The sequence below is a fragment of the Anomaloglossus baeobatrachus genome, assembly GCF_048569485.1.
Source record: "Anomaloglossus baeobatrachus isolate aAnoBae1 chromosome 9 unlocalized genomic scaffold, aAnoBae1.hap1 SUPER_9_unloc_2, whole genome shotgun sequence".
Classification (NCBI taxonomy): domain Eukaryota; kingdom Metazoa; phylum Chordata; class Amphibia; order Anura; family Aromobatidae; genus Anomaloglossus; species Anomaloglossus baeobatrachus.
The window spans coordinates 201027-214448 of NW_027441820.1; the positions used below are offsets into that span (position 1 = coordinate 201027).

General features: G+C 50.7%; 3 non-coding genes and 2 pseudogenes across 3 annotated transcripts; all 5 read right to left on the reverse strand.

The window, feature by feature from the left end:
• Positions 1 to 838: 838 nt before the first annotated feature.
• Positions 839 to 1029, reverse strand: LOC142259695 (U2 spliceosomal RNA). Its single transcript, XR_012728115.1, has one exon. It is a non-coding gene; the product is annotated as a U2 spliceosomal RNA (small nuclear RNA).
• Positions 1030 to 2417: 1388 nt separating this feature from the next.
• Positions 2418 to 2608, reverse strand: LOC142259708 (U2 spliceosomal RNA). The gene has a single exon (XR_012728117.1). It is a non-coding gene; the product is annotated as a U2 spliceosomal RNA (small nuclear RNA).
• A 1388-nt stretch (positions 2609 to 3996) lies between these two features.
• Positions 3997 to 4192, reverse strand: LOC142259594 (U2 spliceosomal RNA). Its single transcript, XR_012728054.1, has one exon. It is a non-coding gene; the product is annotated as a U2 spliceosomal RNA (small nuclear RNA).
• A 2162-nt stretch (positions 4193 to 6354) lies between these two features.
• LOC142259634 (U2 spliceosomal RNA) lies at positions 6355 to 6559 on the reverse strand (annotated as a pseudogene).
• A 5443-nt stretch (positions 6560 to 12002) lies between these two features.
• Positions 12003 to 12092, reverse strand: LOC142259691 (U2 spliceosomal RNA; annotated as a pseudogene).
• Between the last annotated feature and the right edge of the window lie 1330 nt (positions 12093 to 13422).

The following is a 13422-nucleotide window of genomic DNA, read 5'->3' on the forward strand; positions in this document are numbered from 1 at the left end:
GTGATGTCAGCGGGGGCATTGTGACAAGCCGCCAGTGTTCCGTCTCTTCATGTTGTGCACAGTTCAAACGGAAAATACATCAACAGGCAGACTACAGAAAAGCTTACTATCAAAGGTTAGAGGGGGGCTTTCTCAGAGGGCTTTTTACAGTTTTTCTATTCCCAATTAGCCGTTTAAGTGTACTTATTGAAAGTAGTAATTCTTTCATAGGCCGCCCTTTCTTAGTATTTGACGTTCCTTATATTGCGGTATGAGGCTTTGCAGCAGGTTGCAAACATTCATCACCCATGACTGTCCCCAATTGAGCTCAGAAGCTCAATGTCTATCATGACCTCTCTTTTAGAATGTCCAAGAGCAAGCAAACTATTCCTCCAGGAGAGGGCGCCAACAGACTACTAAAGAGATCATCATTACTCAAAGAAAACCCCAAAAACCAATGCATGATAGGAATAAACAGGTAACTTTCTTTGGAGTGGAAGCGGAGAGATCGCACCAGATGCCAATTCTAGATCTTATCACACCTGTGGTCACTGCAGCAGCAGGTGAATCCACTTTGTCCAAAAGGGATCTATTCCATTCAATTGCAAATGATCTAGATAAGACAGAGAACTGCAGCACGGGACATAGCCGAGTTGGTCAGGTTGAGTGGTGATGAGTTTGCTATTTGGATGAATAAAGAAAGTCAAAAGTGTGAAAGATAAAAAACAAAAGGAGGAAGTGTGAAAAGTGAATGGGCCAAATTGAGGTGCATATGAAGACGTATGCTTTCTTCCAATTCATTAAATCGGGCTAATATGAATCAGGTGAATTGAGTTCTGCTTTTGGAAACTGGGTTAAGAAGGGGTGCACCGGTCCTGGAGGTACTGCAATACCAGGTCAATGCGTGGAGTGGACAGAGCAAGCTCTTTTTCCATCTCCCTGTTCTAAAAATCCATTTAATATATGGTCCCCAGATAGGGGACGTATCAGATATTAAACTGATAAGAACAGATACTACACTTGATCTTAGCCAAAAGGCCGAGAAGCGATAACCAGAATTGGTTTGGGCCTCGAGTGGCACCCTGGCCTATGCCGGACACATCTTAGGGAGAGAGAGCGAGAGGGAGACAAACCCACGCCTACAGAAGACATTTTGTCACCCAAGCCAACCCTTGAAAAGGCTGCTTTGCAGAGCAAAAACAAGAAGAATGGTGCGTTTTGCAGCCGCCGCCCCCCACTGCAATGAATCTGAATAACTCCTCCTTTAGGGCGCAAGCAACTCCCCTCCCCCTTGCAGTCTTTCCAATTCACGATACAAAAAGACGGACAGGACAGGTTGCCTGACTTTCCGTCACTGCCACCCTTTGCCATCCTTACCCGTAGAAAGCCCTTTCATCATCCCCAAACCCTAATCTTTTCCCTTTCCTTCCCAGCCCCCAAACCCTGCCCTCTGTACCCTTCTCACCACCCGCATCCCTTCTCCTGTCATCCCCCTACCACCCGGGAAAAAAAGAGCTTGCCCCCTCCTTACACTAGCCCACCCTCCCACCCAAAGAACAACTTCTGCTGCGCAGCTTGTTTTCTAGGCAGCAGCGCTATTGTGATGTCAGCGGGGGCATTGTGACAAGCCGCCAGTGTTCCGTCTCTTCATGTTGTGCACAGTTCAAACGGAAAATACATCAACAGGCAGACTACAGAAAAGCTTACTATCAAAGGTTAGAGGGGGGCTTTCTCAGAGGGCTTTTTACAGTTTTTCTATTCCCAATTAGCCGTTTAAGTGTACTTATTGAAAGTAGTAATTCTTTCATAGGCCGCCCTTTCTTAGTATTTGACGTTCCTTATATTGCGGTATGAGGCTTTGCAGCAGGTTGCAAACATTCATCACCCATGACTGTCCCCAATTGAGCTCAGAAGCTCAATGTCTATCATGACCTCTCTTTTAGAATGTCCAAGAGCAAGCAAACTATTCCTCCAGGAGAGGGCGCCAACAGACTACTAAAGAGATCATCATTACTCAAAGAAAACCCCAAAAACCAATGCATGATAGGAATAAACAGGTAACTTTCTTTGGAGTGGAAGCGGAGAGATCGCACCAGATGCCAATTCTAGATCTTATCACACCTGTGGTCACTGCAGCAGCAGGTGAATCCACTTTGTCCAAAAGGGATCTATTCCATTCAATTGCAAATGATCTAGATAAGACAGAGAACTGCAGCACGGGACATAGCCGAGTTGGTCAGGTTGAGTGGTGATGAGTTTGCTATTTGGATGAATAAAGAAAGTCAAAAGTGTGAAAGATAAAAAACAAAAGGAGGAAGTGTGAAAAGTGAATGGGCCAAATTGAGGTGCATATGAAGACGTATGCTTTCTTCCAATTCATTAAATCGGGCTAATATGAATCAGGTGAATTGAGTTCTGCTTTTGGAAACTGGGTTAAGAAGGGGTGCACCGGTCCTGGAGGTACTGCAATACCAGGTCAATGCGTGGAGTGGACAGAGCAAGCTCTTTTTCCATCTCCCTGTTCTAAAAATCCATTTAATATATGGTCCCCAGATAGGGGACGTATCAGATATTAAACTGATAAGAACAGATACTACACTTGATCTTAGCCAAAAGGCCGAGAAGCGATAACCAGAATTGGTTTGGGCCTCGAGTGGCACCCTGGCCTATGCCGGACACATCTTAGGGAGAGAGAGCGAGAGGGAGACAAACCCACGCCTACAGAAGACATTTTGTCACCCAAGCCAACCCTTGAAAAGGCTGCTTTGCAGAGCAAAAACAAGAAGAATGGTGCGTTTTGCAGCCGCCGCCCCCCACTGCAATGAATCTGAATAACTCCTCCTTTAGGGCGCAAGCAACTCCCCTCCCCCTTGCAGTCTTTCCAATTCACGATACAAAAAGACGGACAGGACAGGTTGCCTGACTTTCCGTCACTGCCACCCTTTGCCATCCTTACCCGTAGAAAGCCCTTTCATCATCCCCAAACCCTAATCTTTTCCCTTTCCTTCCCAGCCCCCAAACCCTGCCCTCTGTACCCTTCTCACCACCCGCATCCCTTCTCCTGTCATCCCCCTACCGCCCGGGAAAAAAAGAGCTTGCCCCCTCCTTACACTAGCCCACCCTCCCACCCAAAGAACAACTTCTGCTGCGCAGCTTGTTTTCTAGGCAGCAGCGCTATTGTGATGTCAGCGGGGGCATTGTGACAAGCCGCCAGTGTTCCGTCTCTTCATGTTGTGCACAGTTCAAACGGAAAATACATCAACAGGCAGACTACAGAAAAGCTTACTATCAAAGGTTAGAGGGGGGCTTTCTCAGAGGGCTTTTTACAGTTTTTCTATTCCCAATTAGCCGTTTAAGTGTACTTATTGAAAGTAGTAATTCTTTCATAGGCCGCCCTTTCTTAGTATTTGACGTTCCTTATATTGCGGTATGAGGCTTTGCAGCAGGTTGCAAACATTCATCACCCATGACTGTCCCCAATTGAGCTCAGAAGCTCAATGTCTATCATGACCTCTCTTTTAGAATGTCCAAGAGCAAGCAAACTATTCCTCCAGGAGAGGGCGCCAACAGACTACTAAAGAGATCATCATTACTCAAAGAAAACCCCAAAAACCAATGCATGATAGGAATAAACAGGTAACTTTCTTTGGAGTGGAAGCGGAGAGATCGCACCAGATGCCAATTCTAGATCTTATCACACCTGTGGTCACTGCAGCAGCAGGTGAATCCACTTTGTCCAAAAGGGATCTATTCCATTCAATTGCAAATGATCTAGATAAGACAGAGAACTGCAGCACGGGACATAGTCGAGTTGGTCAGGTTGAGTGGTGATGAGTTTGCTATTTGGATGAATAAAGAAAGTCAAAAGTGTGAAAGATAAAAAACAAAAGGAGGAAGTGTGAAAAGTGAATGGGCCAAATTGAGGTGCATATGAAGACGTATGCTTTCTTCCAATTCATTAAATCGGGCTAATATGAATCAGGTGAATTGAGTTCTGCTTTTGGAAACTGGGTTAAGAAGGGGTGCACCGGTCCTGGAGGTACTGCAATACCAGGTCAATGCGTGGAGTGGACAGAGCAAGCTCTTTTTCCATCTCCCTGTTCTAAAAATCCATTTAATATATGGTCCCCAGATAGGGGACGTATCAGATATTAAACTGATAAGAACAGATTTTGATTTAATGAAGCTTTCCAAAGCACCACAAAAAATGCATGACCGAAGTCACACCAAAAACAGTGCAAAGGCTAGGATTCGTGTGGACCCCACCGTGAGGAGAGGGTCCCCAAAAATCAACCCCGTCCCTCCGAGCCAGAAGGCCACAGCAAGGGTCAGGGATCTTCGGTGCTCCCCCAAGCCGAAGCCTGGTTGAGCCTTGTCGTTGCTCCCAGCGTCCACCCAGGCATCTTACCCAAGTGGAGTAGAGAGCTACTAGTTGTTGGTTTCGCAGCCGAAACTGCCCGGACCGTCAACCGGTGTTGGTTTCTCAGCCCAAGGCTAACCGGACCTCCAACCGGGTGTTGGTTTCTCAGCCGAAGCTGACCCAGACCTCCAACCGGGTGTTGGTTTCTCAGCCGAAGCTGACCCAGACCTCCAACCGGGTGTTAGTTTCTCAGCCCAAAGCTGACCAGACCTCCGACCGGGATTATAAAAAATTTCCCTTCCTAGCCAGAAGGCCGGGATAGGGTAATATGCTCAAAAAGTATGAAAAGGCAAGGTACGGTGTGCTACAGAGCCCAAGGCTTGCCGGGGTCCCAAGCCAGCAAGCTCAGACTCACTCCAGGGTCGTCAGTCCTGGGGCACGTTGTACCATAGCCCCCCACCCTTACTCAGTCTACTAGCCTCGATCCTGGTAGGGCCATGTTTTCCTCTAGATGAATATACTATCCACCCAGAGTACTAGCAAGTGCAACCTTCCAGTGTGCATTGTATCATTGTACTAAGGTGGCCTGGAGCTTAAACCACCTCTTCGAACAACACTACACTTGATCTTAGCCAAAAGGCCGAGAAGCGATAACCAGAATTGGTTTGGGCCTCGAGTGGCACCCTGGCCTATGCCGGACACATCTTAGGGAGAGAGAGCGAGAGGGAGACAAACCCACGCCTACAGAAGACATTTTGTCACCCAAGCCAACCCTTGAAAAGGCTGCTTTGCAGAGCAAAAACAAGAAGAATGGTGCGTTTTGCAGCCGCCGCCCCCCACTGCAATGAATCTGAATAACTCCTCCTTTAGGGCGCAAGCAACTCCCCTCCCCCTTGCAGTCTTTCCAATTCACGATACAAAAAGACGGACAGGACAGGTTGCCTGACTTTCCGTCACTGCCACCCTTTGCCATCCTTACCCGTAGAAAGCCCTTTCATCATCCCCAAACCCTAATCTTTTCCCTTTCCTTCCCAGCCCCCAAACCCTGCCCTCTGTACCCTTCTCACCACCCGCATCCCTTCTCCTGTCATCCCCCTACCACCCGGGAAAAAAAGAGCTTGCCCCCTCCTTACACTAGCCCACCCTCCCACCCAAAGAACAACTTCTGCTGCGCAGCTTGTTTTCTAGGCAGCAGCGCTATTGTGATGTCAGCGGGGGCATTGTGACAAGCCGCCAGTGTTCCGTCTCTTCATGTTGTGCACAGTTCAAACGGAAAATACATCAACAGGCAGACTACAGAAAAGCTTACTATCAAAGGTTAGAGGGGGGCTTTCTCAGAGGGCTTTTTACAGTTTTTCTATTCCCAATTAGCCGTTTAAGTGTACTTATTGAAAGTAGTAATTCTTTCATAGGCCGCCCTTTCTTAGTATTTGACGTTCCTTATATTGCGGTATGAGGCTTTGCAGCAGGTTGCAAACATTCATCACCCATGACTGTCCCCAATTGAGCTCAGAAGCTCAATGTCTATCATGACCTCTCTTTTAGAATGTCCAAGAGCAAGCAAACTATTCCTCCAGGAGAGGGCGCCAACAGACTACTAAAGAGATCATCATTACTCAAAGAAAACCCCAAAAACCAATGCATGATAGGAATAAACAGGTAACTTTCTTTGGAGTGGAAGCGGAGAGATCGCACCAGATGCCAATTCTAGATCTTATCACACCTGTGGTCACTGCAGCAGCAGGTGAATCCACTTTGTCCAAAAGGGATCTATTCCATTCAATTGCAAATGATCTAGATAAGACAGAGAACTGCAGCACGGGACATAGCCGAGTTGGTCAGGTTGAGTGGTGATGAGTTTGCTATTTGGATGAATAAAGAAAGTCAAAAGTGTGAAAGATAAAAAACAAAAGGAGGAAGTGTGAAAAGTGAATGGGCCAAATTGAGGTGCATATGAAGACGTATGCTTTCTTCCAATTCATTAAATCGGGCTAATATGAATCAGGTGAATTGAGTTCGGGTGCACCGGTCCTGGAGGTACTGCAATACCAGGTCAATGCGTGGAGTGGACAGAGCAAGCTCTTTTTCCATCTCCCTGTTCTAAAAATCCATTTAATATATGTTCCCCAGATAGGGGACGTATCAGATATTAAACTGATAAGAACAGATTTTTTGATTTAACAGCATCTTTATTATCATGCACTACTCACAAAAAGGTAACAAACCGTGTACAGTGCCGCAGCCCCGTACACACAGAAATATACAATCCTTCTTACATAGCCATAGAGTACGACGCACTAAACTATACATCACGCTCCTATGCTTATCCATAACACTCAAGCTGAAAGAAAAAGTTAGACAATAAATAACGACGAACCGGCGATTGGGGGATGGGGGTAGGGGAAAAGGGGGGTAGGGTGGGGAAATCACAGGCCCGAAGCTTTATTGAAAGACGCACATAACGGGAAAAGGAGGGAGGGTGAATGGAAGAGGTCTAAACCTCCTCCTCGGCGCTGTCGTCCGGACTGTCCATGATGGAATAGTCTCTGAGCAGGCTGTGGATCAGCCTGCGGCAATCCTGGATAGACATCCTCTCCCTCTTCAAGATGAGCCGGTTCCTGGCGACCCAAATAGCGTCCTTAAAGCAGTTCATAAGGCGCCAAGCCTCCTGGATGGCTCCAACGGTGTGAGTCCCAGGGAAGAGTCCATAAAGTACGGAATGGTACGATAGGCTCCCTCTGGGGACGGAGTTCCTCAGGTCATCCTCCAGGGCAACCAACAGGCGCTGTGCGAAACGGCAGTCCCAAAAGGCGTGCAGCGATGTTTCCTCCACGAAGGGGCACCTTGGGCAGTACCGGGTTTTGCACAGGTTCCGGGCGTGCATGAATGACCGGACGGGCAGTCCGCCCTGTATCGCCATCCATGACAAGTCCTTGTGCCCGTTGGTCAATCCAGCCGATGACACGTTTGTCCAAACAGTCTCCAGTGTGTCGTGATGAAGTCCTGGAATGTTCTCCATTTCGTCCTTGGCTCTGATGAGTTTGTGGATAGTCTTTGGCTTCCACAAATCAGGCTTGAGTCCCTCCAGTTGGTGTTCCCTCACAAACCGAACCACGTCTCCGTAGAACCATGGCGCCGTCCAGTTGTAGGGGAAGGAGCTGTCCCACTTGTCCCAGCCTAACCGTCTCCAAAGGGGGAGCAGGAAGAAGCGAGACATGGACCCACCCGCGGAACCTCTCTTGACTCGCAGAGTTCGGCGAACGCAGTCACATACGAAGGAGGATCGCAGGAGGGTGGGGATATCGGGTACGCCCTTCCCACCCTTGCGAGGATCCTTGTACATGATGCTCCGCTTTACTCTGTCCATCTTGGATCCCCAGACAAAACGAAACACCGTCCTGGTAATGGCCCTGCACACGGTGGCAAGGGGGGGCCAGGCCTGGGCCGTGTACTGCAGCACGGGCAGTACCTCGTTACGCAGGACCAGTGCTTTGCCCTCACAGGTGAGGCGTCTGAGGCTCCACAGACCGATCCGTTGGGTGATCTTGGTCAAGCGTTCCTCCCAGGACTTGAGGGCTGCTCCTTCCTTCCCGAACCAGACTCCAAGAACCTTGATGAAATCCGGCTGGATGCTGAAAGGGAAGGGGGCGGAAGAGGCCGGCTGCCAGTCCCCGAAGAGCATGGCTTCCGACTTCCCGCAGTTGACTTTGGCTCCCGAAGCCCGTCCGAAGGTCTCACAGGTCTGGACGAGGGTGTCGACTGAGCGCCGGTCCGCGCAGAAGACGGTCACGTCGTCCATGTAGAGCGAGCACTTGACCTCGAAGCGTTCTCTTCCTGGTGCGGTGATCCCTCTGATCTCTCCATTCCGCCGGATAGCCTCTGCAAAGAGTTCTATAACACAAACAAAAAGAAGAGGTGACAGAGGACAGCCTTGTCTGACCCCTGAGAGGACCGGGAAGGGGTCAGTCTTCCAGCCGTTTACCAACACCGAGCTGTGAATATCAAAATACATTAGTTGGACATACAAACAAAACATGTTACCCAAACCTAACCTGTGCAGAGCTTTGCCCAGGAACTCATGGGAAACACGGTCGAAGGCCTTTTCCTGATCCAACGAGATCAGGGCTGCGTGCACCCGGCGGGCTTTGATGTACTCGACCGTGTCCCGCATGAGAGCCAGGCTGTCTGCGATGCGACGTCCAGGGATGCCGCAGGTCTGATCCGGGTGGATGATCCGTCCGATAACCGTCTTCAGTCTCGTTGCCATCGTCTTGGCCAGGATCTTGTAGTCGACATTCAGAAGGGTGATGGGACGCCAATTCTTCAGGTCGCACCTCTCTCCTTTACGCTTGTACAGGATCGTGACCATTCCTTCCCTCAGAGATGGAGGCATTCTGCCCTCCACCACCATCTCCTCATACAGCCCTAACAGGTCCGGACAGATTAGGTCTCCCAGCGCTACATAGAGCTCTGCTGGGAGGCCGTCACTGCCCGGTGTCCTGCCAGAACTAAAGGATTTGGCGGCCGAGAGCAGCTCGTCTACCGTCAGAGGAACGTCCATGGCCGCCGCGTCTGCAGGGTCAAGATGGTTAGTGATACCTGACAGGAACTTATCGGCGGCCTCGGGGTCAGTAGTCTTGCGGGCGTAGAGTTCGCTGTAGAAGTCGCTGACGACCTTCATCACATTCTCTTTCCCGCGTCGTATGCTTCCACTCTCGTCTCGTAGTTCATTCATGGGCGTGTGACCGGCGTGGAGTTTCCTGAAAAAGAACGAGTTACATTTCTCACCCTTCTCCAGGTTCTCCACTTTGGAACGGAAGACAATTCGCTCGGACTCCTCCTCGAAGTGCCTTTTCAGGCTCCTCTTAGTCTCCTCCAGCTCCTCTCTCACGTCCCAGCCGCATCGAAGAAGGTCCTGCAGGGAACGCAGCTCACGCTGGAGTCTCCTGAAGTACCTCCTCTTCAGACACGCCTGTTGTTGACTCTTTGCCTGAAAGAAGAAACGGAACTCGAGTTTAACGTATTCCCACCAGTCAGAAACAGACTGGAAGCCCGCCTTGTAGGCCCGCCACGTGGAGTAGGCCGCTCTAAGCTCCTCCAGAATCTCACCCTTTTCCAGCAGAGAGCAGTTCAGCTTCCAGGAGCCCGGGCCAATGGGGAAGCCATGGCCCAGCACACCTTGAAAGTGAATGGCTCTGTGGTCAGAGAAGAAGCAGGGGACCATCGAGTGCCCACTCCGCCCAACCGCCCGAGAGGTAAACACAAAGTCAATCCTGGAACGCAGCGAGCCATCGGATCGGCACCATGAATAGTTCACGGATCCGTGTCCGATGGAGCCAACAACGTCCACAAGAGAGGCTTCGGTCACCATCTCAATGAGCAGTTTGGATGTGACGTCCAACTTGGCAGCCGTTCCAGAACTGCGTCCATCCTCCTCAATCGGGCAGTTGAAATCCCCGGCCATCACTACCGTCCTGGCGGTAGCGAGCTGAGGGCGCAGGGCTTGGAGGAGCTCCAGTCGATCACTCTTCACAGGAGAAGCATACACATTGATGAACCTGACAGGTTCTCCCGCCCAGGTGCCATCCACGAGCAGTAACCTGCCGCAGACGATTTCCTGAACAGAGTCCAATGTGAAGGCGCTTCCCCTGATCAGCACGGCGACCCCCGCGGACCTACAGTCGCCCCCGCCAGACCAGTAGGATGGGCCATGGGTCCACTCCCTGGCCAGATGGTTGAAGGACCTAGAGGAGGGAAGGGAGCATTCCTGCAGGAAAAATACATCACTAGACTGAGTGTTAAGGAACGCAAAAATTGTCTGACGTCGGAACTTGTCTCTGATGCTCCTAACATTAATGGAAAAGATGTTAATGTTAGCAGTCATTGGAGGAAAGAGAAAGTTAGAGCAGGCGGTGTGCCTTAGTTACCACTCCGGTCGGGCGGTTCTTCCTCTTTGGCACCTGCTGGTAAGGGTATCTCCAGCAGACCCTCTTCTTCTAGCTGATCGAGCAGGGATGGTGCCTCAGTGGCTTCCGACTCCTCCATTTCTTCTTCGGCCACAAGGGACTCCACCATCTGCTCCAACACGTCCGGTTCTGGGAGGAGGCCATCCTCCTCTTCCTGGGGTGGATTGGGGTCCACAATGAACAGCTTGGAAGGTTCTGCGACAGGACTATCTTCCACCTTCCTTTTCCTTTGGCCTGTACCTGAGGAGACAAGAGCTGGAAAATCCTCCTCGGTGAAAAGTGCAAGAGTGCTGAGGCCCTCTGCTCTCATGGTCTGGGGAGGGAGAGTGGGCTTTGGGGGGGGGGTGAGGAGACCAACTGAGGAGTAGGGAAATGAGGTGGAGGTAGTGGAATCCTCAGTAGGGTTGGCCGGGGGGGGAGGGGTTTGGACAGGGGTGACAGGGGGGGGGACCAGGGGGGGGGCAACAGTTTTCTTACCCTTCTTTTCCCTGGACTCCGTGGCTGCTGGGGCATCGGCTGGAGCCACGGTCGCCGGGTTCTTGGCCGCCTTGTCCTTGGCCTCTGTGGCCTTGGTCGTAGCTGCCTTGGTCGACGAAGCTGTGACTACCCGATACTGGGTCGCCGCGGCAACCCTTGCCCAGGATTTCTCCCGCTGTGGGCAGTCCTTGTAAAGGTGGTCCGCCTGTCCACATAGGTTGCAAGTCTTCTTCTTTGGGCAGTCCTTGGAGCTGTGTCCTGTCACCCGGCAAACCCTGCAGGCGTCCTCCTTGCAGGTCTTCATCGAATGCCCTTTCCCGCCACATTTCCTGCAGTTGTGTGGCATGTCCGGGTAGTAGATGAGACCAAAGGAGTTTCCCAGAGAGAATGTCGGGGGCAGGTGCTGGAGGCCATCCTCGGATGCTGGTTCCCTGTAGAGTCGAACGGTTACTGACCACTTACCCGTCCAGAATCCGTTGCCGTTAAGGATGTGGGATGGCTCCCTCACCACTGTGCAGAGACGTCCCAGGAACGTGGAGATGTCTCTTCCTGGGGTGTGCGGGTTCCGCATGGAGACCGTGATCCTCTTCTCATCCCTCTGTATAGGACAGGATCCTAAAAAAGAATGAAAAGGGGAGTCCGGCATCGCTGCGTTCATCGCCTCCCAGTATCTCCTGCAGGCATTCACCGTGGCAAAGGTTACCAGAAAAATGCCAGTCATGAAGGTCTGGACACTCAGGGTTTCCGCCCTGGAGAAGCCCTGATCCAGAATCATCTTCTTGCAGAACACGTCGCTGGACATGTCCGGCAACCTACCATCCACCGCCTTTAGCTTCAGGGCGACCGTCTGCCGCATCCAAGGCTCCAGGGTTGGAGCCTTTTCAGGCGGCGTCCGGGCTCCCTCCGGCTGGCTGGCGTCGGAGGTAGGGGCCTCTTGGGCCGAAGAAGCCTCTGGATGAGCCTTCCTGGAGGTCCCTGGGTCCTGAGCCTTCTTGGCTGCCTTCTCTGGCTTGCCTGCCATGGCTGGTTCCTGCTTGAGTTCCCGGAGCTGGATCTTGGATTCTTCTCCGGGTGTCTTCTCCCGCTGTGTTCCTCCTCGAAGTTCCTCTGGTCTCCCCAAGTCTTCTCCGAGCCTTCGTCTTCTTGCTTCTTTCTGCCAAGCTCTTCTTCCGTCCGATCTCCCTCTTCTGGTCTCGGCTGGGCTTCGGAGCTCGTCTCCCTGATCGTATCTCGTCAAGTGTAGCTAGCTCAGTTTGTTCTGATAAGAACAGATACTACACTTGATCTTAGCCAAAAGGCCGAGAAGCGATAACCAGAATTGGTTTGGGCCTCGAGTGGCACCCTGGCCTATGCCGGACACATCTTAGGGAGAGAGAGCGAGAGGGAGACAAACCCACGCCTACAGAAGACATTTTGTCACCCAAGCCAACCCTTGAAAAGGCTGCTTTGCAGAGCAAAAACAAGAAGAATGGTGCGTTTTGCAGCCGCCGCCCCCCACTGCAATGAATCTGAATAACTCCTCCTTTAGGGCGCAAGCAACTCCCCTCCCCCTTGCAGTCTTTCCAATTCACGATACAAAAAGACGGACAGGACAGGTTGCCTGACTTTCCGTCACTGCCACCCTTTGCCATCCTTACCCGTAGAAAGCCCTTTCATCATCCCCAAACCCTAATCTTTTCCCTTTCCTTCCCAGCCCCCAAACCCTGCCCTCTGTACCCTTCTCACCACCCGCATCCCTTCTCCTGTCATCCCCCTACCACCCGGGAAAAAAAGAGCTTGCCCCCTCCTTACACTAGCCCACCCTCCCACCCAAAGAACAACTTCTGCTGCGCAGCTTGTTTTCTAGGCAGCAGCGCTATTGTGATGTCAGCGGGGGCATTGTGACAAGCCGCCAGTGTTCCGTCTCTTCATGTTGTGCACAGTTCAAACGGAAAATACATCAACAGGCAGACTACAGAAAAGCTTACTATCAAAGGTTAGAGGGGGGCTTTCTCAGAGGGCTTTTTACAGTTTTTCTATTCCCAATTAGCCGTTTAAGTGTACTTATTGAAAGTAGTAATTCTTTCATAGGCCGCCCTTTCTTAGTATTTGACGTTCCTTATATTGCGGTATGAGGCTTTGCAGCAGGTTGCAAACATTCATCACCCATGACTGTCCCCAATTGAGCTCAGAAGCTCAATGTCTATCATGACCTCTCTTTTAGAATGTCCAAGAGCAAGCAAACTATTCCTCCAGGAGAGGGCGCCAACAGACTACTAAAGAGATCATCATTACTCAAAGAAAACCCCAAAAACCAATGCATGATAGGAATAAACAGGTAACTTTCTTTGGAGTGGAAGCGGAGAGATCGCACCAGATGCCAATTCTAGATCTTATCACACCTGTGGTCACTGCAGCAGCAGGTGAATCCACTTTGTCCAAAAGGGATCTATTCCATTCAATTGCAAATGATCTAGATAAGACAGAGAACTGCAGCACGGGACATAGCCGAGTTGGTCAGGTTGAGTGGTGATGAGTTTGCTATTTGGATGAATAAAGAAAGTCAAAAGTGTGAAAGATAAAAAACAAAAGGAGGAAGTGTGAAAAGTGAATGGGCCAAATTGAGGTGCATATGAAGACGTATGCTTTCTTCCAATTCAT